Genomic DNA, 13,973 nt, shown 5'->3' with positions numbered 1-13,973 from the left:
GCATTTGTGCAGGACTGACTCATAGGCAAACACCATTGGATGAATCACCAGCAGCGCCTTCTGCAGCACCTAACGAGGTAGCTCATCCAGACATCCATCAGGCCTGACTCTCTCACGTTTTGGAGACCTGACGTACAACAGTGCTGTTTCACCAGGGATACTGCAGGCTTTGCAAGAGGGACCTACAGCGGACAACCAGGATGGCAAAACAGCCATTGGTGCATCTGTCGCCAGCACAAGCTACCTTTTGAGCACGTTAAGCTGCAAGAATGACATGAACTCTGCTGAAAGGCAAAAGAAAGAGCAACCTGCTAATAACAGAGAACTTAAAGGCAAATTAACAAAACCACTCTACAAAACACCTCATTCCCTCCAGTCCACTGCTGCAGAAGGTCACGGAGCTAAGTGCTGTAGTAGAATCGTTTTGATCCATAATGCTTGAAAAGACAAACATTAAGCAAAGGGTAATCACGAATGAGCATTCAGAACATCAACTGAACATGGCAGGTGTTAAGGGAAGATAGTTCCTCCTTGCGTAAGGAATGGAGAAAAATGAGTTTCTTCCTCTTTCCCTGAACAGATCGGATATCGGACATATTTGGGCAAGGAGCAGGGCACGGCTCAGGTGTTCAGAGAAGCAGACACACTCCTGGAGGGTCGCTTTACCCAAGGCAGGTGGGTTGAAAGTCGTTTGACGTTTGGGGTGTTGAGGCAAAGGGAATTGGCAGCGCCCCCCACCCCGACCGCGCTGCCTCAGGAAGGGTCACCGCCCCGACCAGGCCAGGCCCCGCCCCCAGGGCCCGCCCCGTGCCCTGGCCCCGCCCCCTCCCCGCCGACAAACAGCCCCCCTCTCGCGGGGGGGCCTCTCCGCGCAGGCGCAGTGCGCTCCGGAGTCAACGGCACCCCCTCGCGGCCCCTCATACCCCTTCACAAAGATGGCGGCTGCGCTCCAGCGGGCGAGGCGGAGGGGAGCGCTGGGGTTGCGCGGCGGCGGCGGCGGCCGGGGCAGCCACAGCGGCGGCGGCCGGCAGTGACAGGTGCGGGGCGGGAGGCCAAGGCGGCGGAGCGGCCGCGGCCGCGGCGCAGGTACCTCGAGTGGGCGGGCGAGGGGGTGGGGGGAGCAGCGGCGCGGCGCCGCCCCTGCCCGAGCTGCGCCATCGGGAACTCCCCTGCGCTCCCCGCCCTGGTGCCGCTGCCGCCGGTGGCGGAGACCGAACCGTTAGCCGGGAGCGCCGGCGGGGCCATGGCGGTGAGTAGGGGCGGGCGGGAGGAGCCGGGGCGGCGCCGCCGCCTGCTCCCACCGCGGCGGCCGCGCTCCTGTGAGTAGGGGCGGCGGGGCGGGGGCAGCGCGGCCCCGAGGGGCCCGGGGTTGCCTCCTCGTCGCCCCCGAGGCGGGCGGGCGGGGAGCCGCGGGCGGGAGGCCCCGCCGAGGAAACTTTCTCTGCCCCTTCGTGCGCGGGCTTCTGCCGCCGGGGGGGCGCCGCCGGGGGGAGCCCCGGCCAGCGGCGGGCCGGGGGCCGCGGCGCCCCGGCGCGGAGCTGCCGCCGCGGGAGGGCGGTGGGTCGCGGAGGAGAAGCGGCTGTGAAGCGCGGCCGGACCAGCTGAGACGGCCGTGACAGGCGGCGAGCAGGAGGAAGTGGCGGTTTTCAGCACCTCTTTCTCTCTTGTTGTTGTTCTTCTCCTGCTAAGCCATAACTGCGCTCTCGGAACTCCCAGCGAAAGGGACGAAGTGTGCGTTTGTGTATGTGTACCACAGATCTCTCGGAAAACACTGTAACTATCCTGTTGAGTGCTACTAGAGACATTCTTTCAGCTAGATTTATGCCTGCTTTCTCCTTCCCTGAGTATTACCCCAGAGCGCTTTGAACCCGAACAGAAACTTTTTGTTGCTTCCAGGCAACCTGAAAGTGAAACCAGCTAAAAGCAAAAATGAAACTTATCAGCCGATATTATTGTGCAGAGTACAGAAAACAAGCAGTAGAAACAATGGAAGGAAAATACGTTAGGTAGAAACTGATAGAGCATTACGTGTGGTATCCAAAGACATGTTAGTCATTTGTTAAGCCTTGTCGAAGACAATTTATTAGCTGCATTGGATGTCAAGTGTTATTCCAGAACATCTAATTTCATGAAGTAATTTCTGCAAAACATTCTTTTTTAAATTTAAGTCTGTTTGATCTATATATATAAAATCATAAATTGCTTAAGTTATCATGAAGACTTCAAATCTCTTAACTTTTTGCTATTAAGTATTTAATAGCTTCTGTCTCAGAAGCTCTAGGTTCCAGTCCTGCTAAGTTTTAAGCTAAAAATAAGCTATTTTGGTGTTATGGCAATAGGTAACTTTGTGCTTACACCACCTGCATTCACCTCCTGGCTACAGTTTAATTTTTGTGTGTCTGGCTGCCTGTATGTGTTTATATAGTGTCATGAAACAGTATGAATCATAGCAACTCAGCAGGCCTTAAAATTCAGAGAGCAGTTTTGTTAATTTACCTTTTTTTCCACAAACTCTTAAGGAAATGGTCTCAAGTACTTGTGAAGTTTAATCACATGATGCACGGAGAAGAAGTGAGCTTACAGGTAGGGAGAAGGCTGTGCGCATGTGTGAAAGTTGAAAGCAGCTGAGTATCCATAATGGTCAACGTTGCAAATTGGATAGTAGCTGGCATTCCTGCTAGGCATGCGGAGCAGGAAGGGTCCTCATCACATTTGCAAAAATAGCTTCTTGGCTTACATACTTTACGTGCAGAGTGAATCTGTGCAAGTCATCTTGGCACATATGCCTTGAATCTGGGACTTTTTTGGGCAAACCTTATTTTGACAAGCTACACCAGGATGTTTTTTCTGGTGATTTCTGGTTCTTGTTGAATTGATTATATCGCAGGCTTTGATTGATGCTGGTTTTGATAGATGAAGCCTTAGTTGAGATGTGAGACATGGGGATCCTTGTCCTCAGAAAGGCCATCAGATGCTTAGGTCACTTGGTCACAGTGAGCAATCTTTTGAGTGTCTGCTTTGAGCAGAGTCACAGTCTGACCACTGTAGATGATGATAGAAACACAAAATTAAATGAGTGTCTCAGGTTTTTCAGGACAGATAGAGACCTTCTGAGGCTTTTTGCTGTATGCCAGGCTCTTGCTATAAGAGTTGCTTGTGGCTCAGGTCATTACATGCAACACTGAAGTTAGCTGATTCCATCCATTAGTCGCATTTCTACCTTGCTAAAACTTCAAGTTTCCACTAGTTTGTGCACTGGGGACTTAACACTCAAAGGCTTTTGATAGTATAGGTAATGATGTAATGGAATTGCAGAAGCTCGAATTATGATTCAGACTACTAACTCATTTGTTTTGGTGTGTGTGTGCTGTGGGTCTTGAGATGACTTTGTTATTATCTACCTTGTGGCCATTTAATTTAGCTTGAATTTGGACCTACTTCTGCTAACTCAGTGTTGTGTTGATGATCGTTTTGGCTTAAGGTAACGGAAAGAGAGCCTTCCTAGTTGTTTTTGCAACTTTAACTACTTAACTGAATGTGTTTTGCAGTGTTCTGTTAGGACTTTCTGGGAAGCTAAACCCTTAAAGCATGACTTTAGGAGATGTACAATATTCCACCTGGGTCAATACTTTCTCTTAAACAGTTATAACTTCTAAATGCTTTCAAATGACTTGCTGATTTAACTTGTTGACAGTTCACTTCTGAAATACTCTCTATTATTGTGAATGTGTTGGTCTTTAGAAATACTGAGTACTTTAAAGCATGAAGTACTGGTGTTCTGATTATTTATTAACTGATACCTCTCTCAAAATGGCAAGTCCTATAACCCAGACCTCTCCCCCCAACTCTTTTTTTTGGGGGGGGGGGGCATGGAACTAGCACAGATCTAGTCTGGTCATTGGACAGACAGATACTAAAAAAGACAACGTGTTTGAGGTAGCCATCTCACTTCCTAGATAGCATTGTTTGCAGCCGTTGGTGTTCATTGTTGGTGCTTCATGGAACCTGAGCAATTTTCATCTTCCCTCCAGAATTTGGCAACTTCCATAGCTTTTTTGATCTCCAGCTTCTAATCATTACAGGATTTCTAGTTCAACCTCTATTAAAATATCTAGAGGTAACATGTAATGTTTCATTGGTGTGTATCTGTGGTCTAACGAGGCAAACTATGAATTAGATTCTCTGTTATGTCTATAAATAACAACTTTATATTTTATCATCCTTTAAGCCTGTTGGCTTTGAGAAAATTGCCATTGCATATTTAATCAATTTGTAGCAAAATCCAACTTAGCTGCAATTTACAGTACATGACTTGAATTGTTGGCCGTTGCTTTTCCTGTAAGACCAGATCTAGTAAAAATAGATTTGACTTGCACTGACAATTCTTTAGCTTAACTAGAAGATACTGCTTGTATCTCAGAAAAGTGATAACAATTTGGAATGAGTACATAGCTGCTTTTTCTGTACAGTAAACACAAACAATGTTTATTTTGTTCATGGAGCCGGTGTTTCCTGTGTTACAGAAATGATCATTTTTTGCTTGTTTTTTTTGCTATATACTTGGAGCAGTCCTTTTCTTAACTTTGTCTATCCATAAAGTTTACTGTTTTTGTTTATTTCCAGTACCATTTTGGATTGTCATCCTGGGGCCTCTATTTTGTAGGGTTCATAGGGGTAGCAAATGTTTACAAAGTAACATAACATTTCTTGCAGGTTTTCACCTTTAATTGTTCTAGTAAATTTGCATTTAGTTTCAGACTGGATAAATATTTTGGAAGCCTGTTGTCCATTTCTCCCCCCAGATCTGGTCCTGTTCCCACTTCACATACTCTTGAGTCTGTAACCAGTTTAAAAAAATTTTTTTTTTTAATAAGCTCTCTTAGATAACTTTAACAAAATATAAATGGAAAAGGAATTTGCCAGACCCTTAGTAATAGTGTATGATTTGTTGCTAGGTTTTTTTTCATGCTAGCCTCACCCATGTAATAGGTGTCTGTACTCATGTACTAGATGATGTACTCTTTCTTGAATAAATTATCTGTTTTGATTAGCATACATGATGCAGAAGCTGTTGGTCTTCATTTTGACAGTACAGCTGTGTGGAGGACTGTGTAACTACCCTTCATGAATGTATCGGTGTAGAATGTTTTTCTGTTTACTGTTGTCGTACCTCAGGAATGGAATATCCTTCAGTTTTCCAAACCCTTTACTAAAACTCTAACAGCATACTCACTGTCGGTATCTTCACAGCACTTCTGAGTTAGACTAGACATACTTCTCTCTCTCTGTGTTCACTGCTCTTAAAAAACTTCTGCCGTTTCTTGCCTGGGGCAAGCACATTTGCTGGCCTCAGTCTCACTAGACCAACCCGGGTACCCTCCAGTTTGTTTACTTGAATTTATATTTTTGTCGCCCTTTAAACTTTTGCTTTTTCAGAATGCTTGAAGCTTCTTGTCTTACTGTTCTGCATTCTTTTCTGAGGTCAAAACGTCACCTTGGTTAGTGTTGGTACCCTCTCTTGCGGTTTAATGTTCTGAGTGCCAAACACAATACCAACAGCAATTTGCAGAAGTTGTTAAAGTGTTGAATATGCCTATATTGTGCTTTTTTCCCCCTTAAGCTTTACTCTCAGAATTTTTCTGAAGCATTTAGGAGATAAGAAAAGGGGAGAGCCACATGCTGCAAAACTTCTTCATTTAGAGGCCATGGAAAATATTCTCCCTTATTACATATTTAAGTACTCTGGGCATATACAGAAAGAGCTGTCAAAAAATAAAATGCCCACAAATTTTCGATCCCAGTTTAACCAGTAAGCTTAGTTCTTATAGTCCATTAGTAAGAGAGAAGCCCAGCACTTTCTAAACTGTGATAAATCTTTCTCTTCTGCTTTCCAGCTACAGCACTAAAACAAGTTATTCTATTTTCCTGGCAACACATGGACTTGTATAGTATTGTCAAAAAACTATGTTTCACGACTCCTGAAACTTAGGCAACAGAACTGATCCACTCTGTGATTTGAGGAAGGGAAAAAAAAAAAAAGTAAAAATCCCAATTTTTATCAAAGTCTGGAAAATATTGTCCATTGAAGTATTGTCCATGGGGAGAGTGACAAGGCTGAAATGTATTTATAGGGCGGTAGCTGTAGATACTAGCTTGATTCAGTAAGTGGGCTGTAAAGACACAAAAATGTTAACTTTACCTTTGTCATGAGAGTTCTTAAGGTGCTTTTATTCTCGATAAATACCCTGGTTGCATTTAGATCTGTGAAGCTCAGTTTTTAATATCTCTTGCTCTTGAATATCCTGACATGAAAATAAACTTACCAAATCCAGAACATCACTGTTATATTTAAAATAAAGTTTGTTTTTTTTAAGACTATTGCTTACATAAGTAAATACTTCTTTGTAAATGGTATTGAGATTGGCCTTATTACAGACATTGGATTTGTACATTGGGCAAACTTTACTTAGCATATAAGAACCTACAGGCATGGGATACTGCCAAGTGTTTTCTCATTTCCCCTTGCAAATGTAGGATATTCAGTATGGTATCTCACTCCTTTGATTACAAAGTAAATCTTAATCTGCTTTAACTTCCAGTTTTCAGACTGTAGGGTTTTATTGTTGGGTGTTTTTTTCCTTTTAAACTAGAAGAACTATACCTATTAGATGACTTGACAGAAGGAAACTGAGTCATAAGCAACAAAAATATCTAGTAGATCAGCTTTTCTTGGGGTGGGGGAAACACATTCTAGAAGGTGGTAGCAAATCAAGTAGCAAGGATGAGTGAAAAGCGTGCATATAGCTAAAAACAAAGCTGTGAGTAAAAACTGTGAATGTCTGTATACCAGCATAAGAATGTCAAAAGCAAAAACAGGTGACTTGTAATATCTTGGCAATGAGAGAGAACCTTGACTGTAACTGTATTTTGCTAATGTTTCAATTTACCTATCAATAGGCTATTTGGGGACTTTTTAGAGTAAGAGTAAACATCCTTAACCACAGGACTTATCATGCATCTACAAATCCTGTAGAATCTAACAAGCAAGTAGAGAAGACCATGCTTTAGGACAACTGTTGCCTCACCTGTTTAGTCTAGTAGGAAGGTAGATTGAAGACACTAAAGAGGGCTGAAAACCTGCAGAAGTGAATAGTGACTGTTGAAGATGATCAGTGTTAGATGCAGCTGAAAGGCAATTTGATTTAACTTCTTCAGACTTGCTCATAACTTGACTGTCCTCATATAGCAGCATATATGCACATACCACTCAATCCTGGCATTTCAATGGCAAGGATAAATTACTGTAATTCAGGGAATAAAATTTAAAAATACTGTAGTACATTTAATTATGTACATCACGGCAATACAGCTCCAAACAGATGTATATCTAGCTTTGTGGATTTATTTTTGTTAACGAATTGAGAACTATTCAGAAGAAACCTTACAGTTTAAGGTGTAAAGTAGGAAGCTGAGAGCAGCTGTGTCCTCTGGCTGGGCAGTCAAACTAGCTGGTCTGCTTACGTTTTGACTGACTAGGCAACCTTTCGTGGAGGATGGGGTGGCACATGGGAGAAGGGATTGCTAGCATCCTCTGAGCAGCCAGTAGCGGCACCTGCTCTTGTTCTGCTGATCTTCCCCTTCTGTAGTTGCAGAGGCTCCTCCATGGAGGAACCTTTGCAGGAGGAGCATTTTTAATGTTCAAGAACTACATTCGACTTGAGATGCTGTTTGACTACCCTGCTTGGTTGTTGTTGTTTTGGGGTTTTTTGTTTGTTTTGGTTTTTTTTACAGCATGCAAGTAAATGCTTTGGTACTGTTGTCATTAAGCTTAATATCTTAATATCCAGGGAAATGAAGCGCCTGCCAGGGTGACTGCCTCTTGACCCTTTTTACTCTTGTAGTCTGTAGCTTCATGAATGCTATGCATTGGCGCTGAAAGAAGCGGTACCTCTCTAGCTGCTTGTTCCTATGGCTGGCACACATCTGCATGGCTGCACAGTGAAATGGTTCAGGCAGCTGATCCAGGTTAAAACTCATCAACTTTTGTAAGATTGATTTTAAACTACATCTGTCCTCCAGTTTAATTCACCATGTTGTTGGCCAGTTGCTTGCAGTGGCACAAGCGTGAGAGCTGCTAGTACTATTTAGTAGAACTGGATTATGGCAGTTTAAAGTTTTCATAAAACAACATCTTTCAGATATGTTTGTTAGGCCTCAAAACCCCTTCTTTTTTGGTATATTCTTACTGTTGGGTTGTAGTTTTCAAGTGACTGACTTGGCTTGTCATGTTCTGTGCTATCATCCTGTTCCTTATGGAAGTAGAGACCTACAGGTTTTCCTGAAACAATCTATATTCAAAGGAATCAGTGGAGAGAAATCTTAAAATCTACGATTGCAGCTGTTAGGCTTATAGCTTCGTTGCTCCAGTTTCGTCTTAGGTTTGTATAGCATAGTTTTCATTTTTCAGAACAAGCAGGAAAGAACTGTTTTGTAAGAGTTTTTTAAGAGCTACTGGTTCTTCTTGAATCATGCACTCTTGTTTGTAGCTCCAGCACTGGCAGCTGTCTCTATGCAATAAATTTATCTCAGCGACCAGTTACATCACATGAATAAAAATAAATACAGGTTTTTAGTTTGCTATAATGGAATCATATGAAAAATTATTACTTTGAAAATTTGTCCTCACTGCTCATAGTTACTAAAAAGAGGGAGCCAATAACAAACAAGGAAGTAGCTTGATGCTTGGCATCAAATTTGCTTGCATTCTCAGAAAATGAACACGTTCTTAAATGAAAATGAAGGCAAGAATAATGGTTAACTGGCAAAGGCCAAGATGTTTATGAGCCCATATGATTTTCAGAAAATAAACTGAAGGAAATGCAGTTCTGGCAGAAGCTTAGAAGAAGCTAATTTAGCTAGTATAAGAGTAAAATTGGGAGAGTTTAGGGAAGTTTTGGGGAATAAAAAGCATGTAAAACAAACAAAACAGCCCTATAGTTTAGATTGGTGAAGTGTAAAGTGGAATTGCACTGCATTTACAAATGGTGCAAGAAAATGCACCACGTAGTTCACTCCATTTGTTTTTGAGGATATTTCCCCTGGAGTATCTAAAAGAAAGTTGTCTCCATAAGACAACGGAGGCCACACTATAGCTCACAAGCCATGTGTGGCAGTGGATCAGACTGATGTGACTGCTAAAGACCAAGGGTAATTTTATACTCTGGTGCTGACACTTACTCATTGATTTTAAAATGCACACTATCAAATTAGGTGTGAGTAAGATGAACAGATAAACTCTGATTTGTGAAATGGCTACTGCTATCTCTTTCTAAAGCTTACAGAACCTGTTTAGGCTTCTTTTCTTTGAAGGTGTATGAGGGAGGGGCAAATCTTTGGAAAGTACTGATTTCTCCTTATGCAATAACTTCAAGATATAAATATGTTATATGTAGTTCATCCAGATACAGTCTTCAGAGGGTTTAATAAGAATCTAATAGTAGTAACATTTAAAACCAGTAAGTGGTATTTTCAGGTAGTTTTCATTGTGTTGGTCTTGATACCAACACTCAAGCGTTTCACAGCTTAAGTCAAGAAGTAGAGAAGTGTCATGAATATATTGGCCCTTTCCATATGACTGGTTTATCAATGTCTAGTTCTTTATGTAGTCTTCACCTTCAAAAGTCTGGGTTTCTAGAGTAACTGTTAGTAAGAGTTTATCCTCTTTTGGCTCAGACTCAAAAACTGCCAGCTCATAAATAAAAATGCATTAAACTTGAACAGCTGGAGTGCTTCCTATTATCTACTGTGCCTCTCATATAAGTTGTAGTACCCATGACATGAATGCATGAACAGCACTTGAAGCTGCTCCTAAATCATTGCAGTTCACAACCTGAAATATAAAGGTAACCTGAAGTAGGTATTGATTTACTATACTAAACTCCCAAGACACTAAGGTTTACAGTTTTGTGGTGGGTTGGCTACTTTTGCTTTGAGAACAGGCAGCAACCGTTGGGAGAGAACTAGTTCCGGTAACTATTTCAGCTATCCGAGTACAATTTGCATTTGTGAATCAGTATTTTCATGGTAATCATATTACAACTGTTAGTGTTTGCCTTCCAGTGGTAACAAAGGATGCCCAGAGGTAAGTATCACATCTCAGGATTTCTTTCTGAGGTTTCAGTGTTTAGTGGAAACCTGTGACATCACTGGTGAACTACTGACAAACTATTTCCTTCCTTATGGTAGAGGTCATAGATTCTTTTTTCCTATGAGGAATTTCAGAGCTTATTAAAATATTTTGCAATATATTCTCATTTTTTAACTATTCTGATTTAGCTTCTAGTAATTGGAAGTGTTAGACTTTGATTTACTTTACAAAACTATACTTTTTATAATTTGTATATATATTCTGCCTTGCTACAACTTTAATGCCTCAAATAATGGGGCTGAGGAGAATACCAGTTTCAGCTTCACATCATTTAAAAGGCGATTGTCAAATTAGTCAAATAGAAATGCTCCACAAGACATCTTTCTTTTAACAAAATATAGCAATTTGTCTCTCCATGCTATTAGAAAAATGTTTTATCAAGTTTTCCAGGAACCTTTTTTCTAAAACAGGAAAAATGCTTTATGAAGAGCAAGGCACATCTTTTAAATAAACTACATATTAATCAAAATAATTAGTGGAGAACTAAAAAAACAAAAATTGGTATATTCTAATTCACACATCTGAAAATGTGTGAATAGAAAATATGGTAATTGAAAATATAGCAAATCTGCAAAAAAATTAAACTGTAATTTCTGATTTTTAAAACAAAACAAAACTCTCTTCAGAGTGCTTCATAACTTTAATAGCTCAGGTAGAACCGTATGGATCACTGGCTAATTATGTTGTAATATTTTTCTACACCAGCTACATCCCTGTGTCTGAGCTCTTTCCAGCAGTGCATTAAGTGACATGACTAACATCTGTCACATATGGTTTCTTCTTTTATTTTTTCCTCAGGGAGGCATTGATGTATTTCTTTCAGATTTTTCCCATTTTAGCATGTTTGTACATCTTGGGCACTTGTGTTTGTCCGCCCCATCTGATGACTTCTGAACTGGTTGGCTGATTTGGCAGATTGGAAGAAATCTCAGTAATACTATTTACAAGTCTCAAATGGGTGGGCAGGAGGAATCTTTTAAGAAATAAATAATAAAGATAAGTTTATCCTGCAATAGATACCAAAAAATTGACTTGGCTCACTGTGTCACTTAAATGCCTTAATTGCAGGAAAAGTTTCAACTGTAGCTTGCATCTTCTTAAAAAGAAGAATCAGTCAGATGCAAGACTAATCTAAATAAAACTGGGCTTTATCACTTAAGGTGTTTACAAAGATGCTTATTTTTAAAGCATGCCTGCTGTGTTCATGTTGGAAAAGGCAAATCAAAGCATATCGTGCATTGGAATTGGAAGATGGTTTTATGGAGATCTTTGACTCTGTGTTCATTCCTTGGTCTTTGACAAAATCTAGAAAGTGCTGCCTCTTGTGCAGAGAAGCTTTGCCTTATTATAGGAAATTGCCTGGGCCTGTGGAAGTGACTTGTGGATTGTCCTGGAGGAAGGTCGCCGCGGAAGAACGGAGCTGAGGAAGGAACGCACTGCGCTGCCAAGCGCCCCCGGGAAAACCCGCCTTATGGCAACTGCTGACGGGCAGCCGCAGAGTGATGCAAGCTCAAGCATGTCCTAAACTGCACTACTGACATAAGGAAATCCTGGAGTGCCCCTGTTTTTGCCATTTCTAATGTAATATCACCATACGACTTGGCAACACTTAGTGAGGGTGTTCCTTGTTCTGCACCTGTATCAGACACTTTTGCTTGTCTTCTCCCTGCTTACATTTTTACCCTCACTTCACATAAAAATCAAGGCCTTTGTGTGTATTCTTCCCTAATAATTTATGTATCTGCTGGTCATCTGATTTGACAGATCTAGGGATGTCAAAGAGTATTAAGTTTCTGAAAGTGTTGTGAAAATAAGGAGGCAGGTAGAGGAGAAGCACTCTGTAAATCACAAAAATTGAGGAAAACTAAGTTATGCAAATTTCTCCATCAGTAGACACTAGAGAATCCACTGGGGAGGCGTTATAAGTGCTCCAGTTGTGGGAAAGGCATTTAATTGGACTTTGTATCAAACTCAGTAACCAGAAGCAGCAAATCTGTAGAAAATGAGTCTGTCTTTTTTTTTTTTTTGTACACAGCATTATTAACTGTTAGTACACTTTTTTATCATAGTAGTGCTTAAAACCCAATGAAGGTGTAAGGCCTGTTTATGCTGGGTGTTTCATACAAAACTATAACTTCTGTTTTGCAATTATCTTCTAAAGCTGTTCCCTTTCCTTCTCTTAAGAGAAAGGCAGAGTATAAAATAATTCGGTTATGGACAGTATACTATGGTATGTCCTCCAAAGTCTTTTAATTTGAGTTTGATTATTACTGTCACTGCCTTGAAATTGTGAATTGAGAATCCAAAAAATAATCACAGTGTTTAAGGGCTTGGGAGACAAACTAGTGGCACCTCTCTGTGGGTTCTGCTTTAATGAAAACCATTCAACTTTGGCATTACAGACTTATTTTTCAGAGGTCTGTGCTTTCAAATTCATATAAAAAATTTAGCTCAAAAGAGACCTTTGGAGATGGTCCTGATATAAGCAAGGGCTGAATTAGGCAAACTTCCAAAATAGCTCAGCTTGCTCAGGGCCTTGTCCAGTCAGGTTTTGAGTATCCACAGGATTGAGATTTCTCAGCCTTTCAGGGCAACCTGTGCCAGTGCTGTACTGCGCTCATCATGAAGGATTCCCCCCTTGTGGCCAGTCCGAGTTTCCTGTGCTGCAGCTTACAACCCTCGCTGCTTTTTCTTCTGCTGTGCAATGCCAAGAGGAGTTTGGTTTGCAGCTGTCTGTGCGCACCCTTCAAGTTGTGGCATCCTGCAGGTAGATGACTCCCAGCCTTCTCTTCTCTAGTTCCCTTTGCCTCTCCTTGCCCAGCACGTGCTCTAGCCCTGTAACCCTCTTTATGTCTCTTAGCATCTCTCATAGACTGAGGACGAGCAGGTGGCTGGGGAAGAGCAAAACTGGATGCGGTATTCCAGCTGCAGCCTCGTGAGCGCTGAGCAGCGGGGAATAATTGCCTCCCTCAGCCCCTTGGCTGTGCTCCTGCTAGTGCAGCCCAGTGCCCTGTTAGTCTTCAGCACTCCAAGGGTGCACGCTGCTGACTCATGTGTTCTTGCCCTTTGGTGATCCAGCTGATTTATTGCTGGTGTGTTTTCAAAGAGGCTATCGTTAAGATCAGCTGCTAGTCTCTTGGAAGTGGAAATGCTGATCCATGTGCAGAGGAAATTCAGTGCCCAATGATCTCAGCCTTGTAATATTCTTTAATCCTTAATGAACAGATGATTGAGTAATCAGCAGTGTTGTATATCTCTTTAGAACATGTGAGTAGTGCCACAGGAACATTAAAGTACCAAATCTGAAGTCAATAAGGACTGAGTTAAACTGTCATTACAGTTCAGGAAGACATACTTACTTAACAGCAAGTTTAACTCAGCCTTTGAGCCTTAACATCATTTAGCCTTATGACTTGTTCTTGTGATCCACTCGGTAATGTTATTGTATATGAATTGTTTAGAGACTCTCCAGGGCTGATGCACAAGAAAGTTCATATGCCTTCATGTTTCAGCTTTGATAACCTTCAGAAAAATCTCTTTCAAGGTCTGTTCCTTACCATCATTTTCCAATTTCCTTTACCATCATAGGAAGGTAAGGGAAATGAATAGGAGTTTGGTTGGGAGGCAGTGGGAGTTTGCTACCTAAATCTACAAAGCATTAGCCTACCCAGCTTGGCTGAAAACTCGGGAGACCCTACGTCTCCCTTGAACCATAGGACGGACTCAGTGAGGGTACTGAAAGAACAGTGTTAGCTGAGTTTGCAAT

The 13,973-nt window shown here is 41.7% G+C and overlaps 1 protein-coding gene across 5 annotated transcripts in view; it reads left to right on the top strand.

The window, feature by feature from the left end:
* Positions 1–929: 929 nt before the first annotated feature.
* Positions 930–13,973, top strand: part of FNDC3A (fibronectin type III domain containing 3A) — a 129,249-nt gene continuing 116,205 nt past the window's right edge. For 3 of the 5 annotated variants that reach the window (XM_067292008.1, XM_067291989.1, XM_067292066.1), the window contains exon 1: positions 930–1,086. The gene's annotated coding sequence lies outside the window, so the exon portion shown is untranslated. Of the gene's footprint in view, positions 1,087–1,113; positions 1,250–13,973 lie in introns of those variants that run through there. The other 2 variants (XM_067292000.1, XM_067291993.1) reach the window with 2 other exon arrangements.

The sequence above is a fragment of the Apteryx mantelli genome, chromosome 1 (genome assembly GCF_036417845.1).
Source record: "Apteryx mantelli isolate bAptMan1 chromosome 1, bAptMan1.hap1, whole genome shotgun sequence".
Lineage (NCBI taxonomy): Eukaryota > Metazoa > Chordata > Aves > Apterygiformes > Apterygidae > Apteryx > Apteryx mantelli.
This window is presented reverse-complemented; position numbering and strand designations above follow the sequence as displayed.